Here is a 6,178-nt window from a genome sequence, read left to right as displayed (position 1 = left end):
CCTATCACCTTGTTCCGGGAGAAAGTACCTAAACAGAACGTGCACAAGTAAGACCACTGTTACATAATGTATATAATATAACAGTTTAATGGATAAATGTGGTTGAAGTATCGCTGAATTCACAAAATGTTGCCTCATTTTTTAGATTTTAGCGCTTATCCTTGTCTTCCACCTTTTAAATTGATGATGACCATCACACTCTGTTAAGTCTGTTCTATTGAGTGTTTAAAAGATAAAAATTAACAGAATAACTAAAGGATATTTCAGAGAGTTTACTGCAATAAAGGCAGGTCAGTGACTATATTCATTCTCATATATGATCCAATTAAACATAACCACTTTCCCGATATGCTACATCCCCGGCACACATGCATGCACGCAAAATCACGAACATTTCAGACACACAACACACACATTACGCACACACGACACACACACACACACCTTATACCAAAATATGTGATGGTAGTTTTATTTTTTAAAGCACTTTCATAATTGAAATCAAACATTCAATAGATTAGTTATTTTTAAAATTGTAATTTTTGGTGGACTTGAAAACCATCTCCAATTGAAAAGATAAAAGATAACAATGTTCAGTTTTTTAATATCAGCCAATATTTTGTGAATTTAACATAACTTTTGTCACGTTTATGTATTAAACTCTTAATGTAATACGGGGTGCTTACTCGCACCAATTTTTATATATACTTTTTAATTATATATATATGCACAAATATGTATGCATTGTAATTTTAACTTTATAATCTTGTCTTTTATTATATCTTTTATAACTTTTATATAGTATTTGAAAAAAAAGTTAAATTTTTCATATTTAAATTTGATTTTATTCGTTTATTATAAATATTAGAGTGCGAGTTACGCTATAGTAATTTTTAGGAAAGCCAACTTTAGAGGTACTATTTTGGAACTCTGCCCTCGAATGATACATATATTTATTAAGGAAGGGTTGGTTTGATAATGAAGTATAAATTCCCTAGCTTGTCCCCGCGACAAAATTGCAGCGAAAGAGTTACTCCCTCCGTCCCTTCCAATTATTATCGTTTCTAAGAGACTGTCTGACACACATTTTAATAATTTCTGCAACAGTGGCTATAGACTGATGCTGATACTGCAAAATACCCGACATTGCTGCCAAAATGTAATATCGCGACATCTCATCAGCCTTAATCCACTGTTATAATACTCTTTCTCATCTTCAGAAGCATCAACAACAGGTTGATCTGGCTTGGGTTCATAAGTGCAAAACTTGTACTCCTCAGTGGTCAACACAATGTCCAAATTTCGTTTCCATTCAATATAGTTAGGTCCGATAAGTTTGTTATCCTTAAGTATGGTGAACAGTGGATTAAACACCATTGTATCCTGAGAATCATGCATAAAAATATCACATAACACATAAAGGGTGCATTAAATATTAAGACATATTGGTTCCTCTAACAATTATTAAAATTAATTCACTAACATTTAAACACCAAAAGTTTCTGGTACGTCACGATGGGTGACATGTATACCACCTAAATTTGTTTAAATGTTACTTCGGTCCTATTACCAAATAATACGCCACGTTGGGGTGGTCAATATTATTTTTCATAGCTAAATGTATGCCATTATCAAATCTTAAATCATAATTATACCAGATGCCATCAAATGATATCTTATAATTATCCGAAATTTAAGAAACTTGGTACACCATGATGGGTGACATGTATACCTTCAAATATTCATTATTAATTTAAGAAGTTTGTTCTAGTAATCTCCTTAACATTATAGACACCATAAATTACATGTCACGATGGGTGACTTATATATAATTTATATTTGTCTCAATGTTAAATTACATACAAACAATAATGGAGACCATGGGATTTGATTTTATATCAATTACCTCTCCCATTTAGTATTTACTTTGAGGATTTTAATCTAAATGCATCGTCCTATGTTATTTCTTCGAATTCCACATGTGATATATGCTCCCTCAGTCCCAATTTATTTGTCTTGTTTGACTTTTAATGGTCAAATTGACTGAACTTTGACCGTAAATAAAAACTTATTTTTTTCATTATTTTGAAAAACTGAAAAATACATATTAAAGTACATTAAACATCCTTTCAAATGATATAATTTTTATAAATATTTTCGATAATCCACTATGTAAAATTTTCAGTCAACGTTGGGTCAATTTGATCGTTAAAAGTCAAGCAAGACAGATAAATTGGGACGGAGGGAGTCAACAACAAAGAACACATAACATATCAGCATACTCGCATGATTAAAGCATTTAAAATATTCTTATATCCATGTCATTCTAGCATGCTGGGGTTAGTATCACATGGCATAATAACACATACAAGAAACACATAGTAGCAATAATCAATATCAGCAGAAACTAATAAAGCACATTCACTATTATGGCCTCATATAAGCTGCTCAACGGATTTCTTGATCAACGGATGTCCTTATCAACTGATGTCTTGATCAACTGATATCTTGATCAACGGATGTCCTGATCAACGAATGTCCTGATTAACTGATGTCTTGTTCAACGGATGTCCTGATCAACAGATGTCCTCAAATTCATCTTTCAAAAATTTCTGAAAATCTTCGAGAGCCCGGTTGAACGCCTAAACAGCCTCAAAATGACTTAAAACTGGAGCCATAATCTATAAACGTATTACATCATCTTCCTCTCATTCTATAGTTTCCGAAAAGGTATGGTAATCCGAAATCGGACATCGTATGCAAAATCTGCAGCCAAAATAGCGAAGCTCCTCGAAAACAGAATACAGCAGCGGAAAATCTCTGTTTCTGGCAGCGTCGTTGATCGAACAATTACATACAACTTAATATAGCTGAATAAGCATATTCTATTACATCAAATCATAACCTTGATTAATTACAAATTGAGACTACAAGATTACAAAACCAGAATAGAATAGACTATCACGATTGACCATCGTGATTTACAAAAAAACCATGATAAGCCATGTGGGATCTTAACCATAATAAAATAACCATGATTAAACCACATGGGATCCAAACATATAATTAAAACATGGCCATAATAGTGAATAACAACCTGCATCACAGAATCAAAACAAGCATACCACTATATACATGTATATATAATTATGGCATGGACTCCAATTAGGTTAGGAATGAGTTTTTCTAAGGCTTCCGGGTTGTAAAAATGTAAAAATGGTTGAAGTCGGTTGGTTTCCGATTATACAAAATAGTTTATAAATACTCGGAAAAATAATTTATAAAATCCATAAATTATTTATAAAACCATATAACAATATAAAAATTATTAGAAAAATATCACAATTATCTATATTTTGTTGTGGACCTATAAAAATTAAAATACTCAAATTTTATCATATTTTACACATCCAAACACAGATACCACTTAACAGATAATTAACCAAAAATTCATATAATAATCACAGAATATTTATTTATTGATAAAAATAATTACACGATATATCTTTTATATTATAAGAGTCCGTGGCCTTGATGTCCTTGGAATGGAGAATGTCTTTGTCTTTTAGAGTGTTCTGCAAGATGTTATTATCACCCTGCAGCCTTTTCAGGCACGCCTTCTCTTCTAAAAGCTTATCCACCACCGGATTAGAATGGATGAATATCTGACAAGAAGCCTTAATAGAAGCCCTGGTGGCATCCTCCAGGCTCATGGCTCGCCATTGCTCCACCTCCTCATCTGTGGCATGGAGAGAACCCAAAGGACCAAGGAAGTTCAGGGCAGCAGAAGATCTAGGAAGGCGTGTTATCTGTCCTTGGCCTCTTGGGTGTACCCTATTTTACAGTCAGGTCAATGATTAGCCTTTTTGGTACAGGGACAGGTGGAGGAACATGAAATGGAGTATGTGTGGATGTTTGGGCCTTGGCAGCATCTTTCTTTGGCTTGACCTTAGGTTTATCGCCAGTACGTGATCCGAATGATTTGGAATCCTGGGAGGAGCCATTTCTGCATAAAATATATGAAAAATATTAGTAAACGTAGCAATAAGGCGCGCCTAGACTTTGGGGCACGCTCAAGTGGTATCAAATCTTCTAATGAAGGCTCAAAACATATGATATGCAAAAAATTAGCATGCAAAAATAAATACAAATATGAAGCAAATGAAGTACAATGTACAATATATAAGTAAAGAAACTAAGGTAACATCAAGATAACATATAGATAGGACGTGTCCTAACAGGAGGGCGTGCCTCCCAAAATACTATCATTGTTCAAACCTAAGGGGGTTCACTTTGAGTGGTGTTGTCTTCATGTTCTTCTTTATCTTCTTCCTCATCACTATCAATTTCTACAACACGAGTAAGGGGAACGCATTTCCTAAACTCTGTGTATCTACATTTGGTCCCAACACGATCAGATAGAATACTAACTCGCATTAGATTGGATTCAGTGACAAGTATCTTCAAATTCCACCTCTCCGCAACAATCTTAAGAATGGCCTCCGCCCTTTCTTTGGGCGCGTCCTCAAGATCCCGCGTGGTGGGCTTGTCTGGTATAGAAGGGAAAAATATCATGAGAACAAAAGAATAAAGATGAAAATAAAAATAATAATAAGTAGGGCGCGCCCTAACGTGGATCTGTGTTAAACTGGATCCTGACCCTAGGAACGTCTTACAAATAGAAAAAATTCTCCATTCATCCCTTCTCGTGGATGACTTTGCCCGATGAGAAGCCCTTCTTATTATGTTGTTTGTCTACCACCAAATAATAATAGCCATGATCAGATGTTCTTAGACTGAAGAAGTGACTAACTTCCTCCATGGTAGGGGAAAGAACTCCTAAGTCCATGTACACGATGTATAAAGCTAGGACAAGCTTGTAACTGTTGGGAGATAGTTGAAGAGGGGCCAAGTAATATAGCTCAATCACATCCCTCAAGTACGGATGAAGAGGCGTGCCCACACCTAAAGATACCAGCTTTAGGCTGGTAACCATCCTTGGAATTCTGAAATTCCTACCATAATTGAAGAGATGGGGACGCATCATGCTCAGAGGGCACGCCCATATCCCTTCCATATAATAGTATTCCATTAACCATTCTAATTGTTCATCTAAACAATTAGATGAAAGCCCCGCATAGAATAGCTTGCCTTGCTCCTTTCTGAAACTTTTCTTCACAGCCTCTGTGCAAACTTCATACTTACGCCAGTTAAAATTCAACTCGCTGTGAGAAACTTCCCAGTGAACAAATGGTGTGGGTGAAGGTGTTGGAGAAGTAAAGAATTGAAGGGTATTCTTGTCAAAAATGTTCATCTCATCATGAAGAGGTGATAAGGTCTCCTCAGGCGTTCCCTCAGGATTAGGGGAAGTAGGCGCGCCTTGAGATGGACTGGAGGAGATTGCCCTATAAGAAACTGTTGATGGGCCTGCACCAACATTGACCCCAATCTCCGTGCTCCTATATATGTCTGCATTCAAAGACTCAAACCAATCATTATCATCAAATTATGTCTCAACGGGAGCAGGAGATCTCTCTTTTTGAACTAGCTTTTGTTTGCCATGTCCCCGGGATAAAGGGATGTTTTCCATTAAGGAACTGTTTGAAGAATTTTCCATTAAGTTTTCTTCTTTGGAATCTTAAATGAGGCGCGCCACTCGATTTAAGAACTCGGGAGTGTGGTGAGAGTTTGGGGGTTGAGGTTTGATATAAGTGTTAGGAGGAGAGTATATTCCAAAGTTTGAGAGAATTTCCTTGAAAGGGTGAAAAGGAGAAGACGCGCCCTCGTCTTCCAGCTGTCAAGAGAAAAGCAAAAATATTGAGAGCGCGTCCAATTCTAGAAAAAGGAAAAGAAAATATAAAAAGCGAATAGTAGAAGGCATGCATTAAGAAGATAGCGCGCCCCATTCAGAAGTTATATATATCGAAGTAGGCTAAAAAGCATATATCCTATCAATTTTTAAAGGCGCGCCCTACGCTAAGAAGACGCGCCCAGAAAAGGTTGTGTCTATTACAGCACAGAAAAAGAGTTTCTAAAGGAAAGGCGCGTCCTATCAAGAGATAAATCTCGCCTCGAGTCATGTTTTCTACTTGAAATCTAACATCCCTATTGAAGGATACACGGGATGGCGCGCCCTAAGCTGTCGGCGAGTCTTAAACAAATACCGTGATATACGCAC

Source organism: Apium graveolens, chromosome 7 (genome assembly GCF_009905375.1).
Source record: "Apium graveolens cultivar Ventura chromosome 7, ASM990537v1, whole genome shotgun sequence".
In the NCBI taxonomy this organism is placed as follows: domain Eukaryota; kingdom Viridiplantae; phylum Streptophyta; class Magnoliopsida; order Apiales; family Apiaceae; genus Apium; species Apium graveolens.
This window is presented reverse-complemented; position numbering follows the sequence as displayed.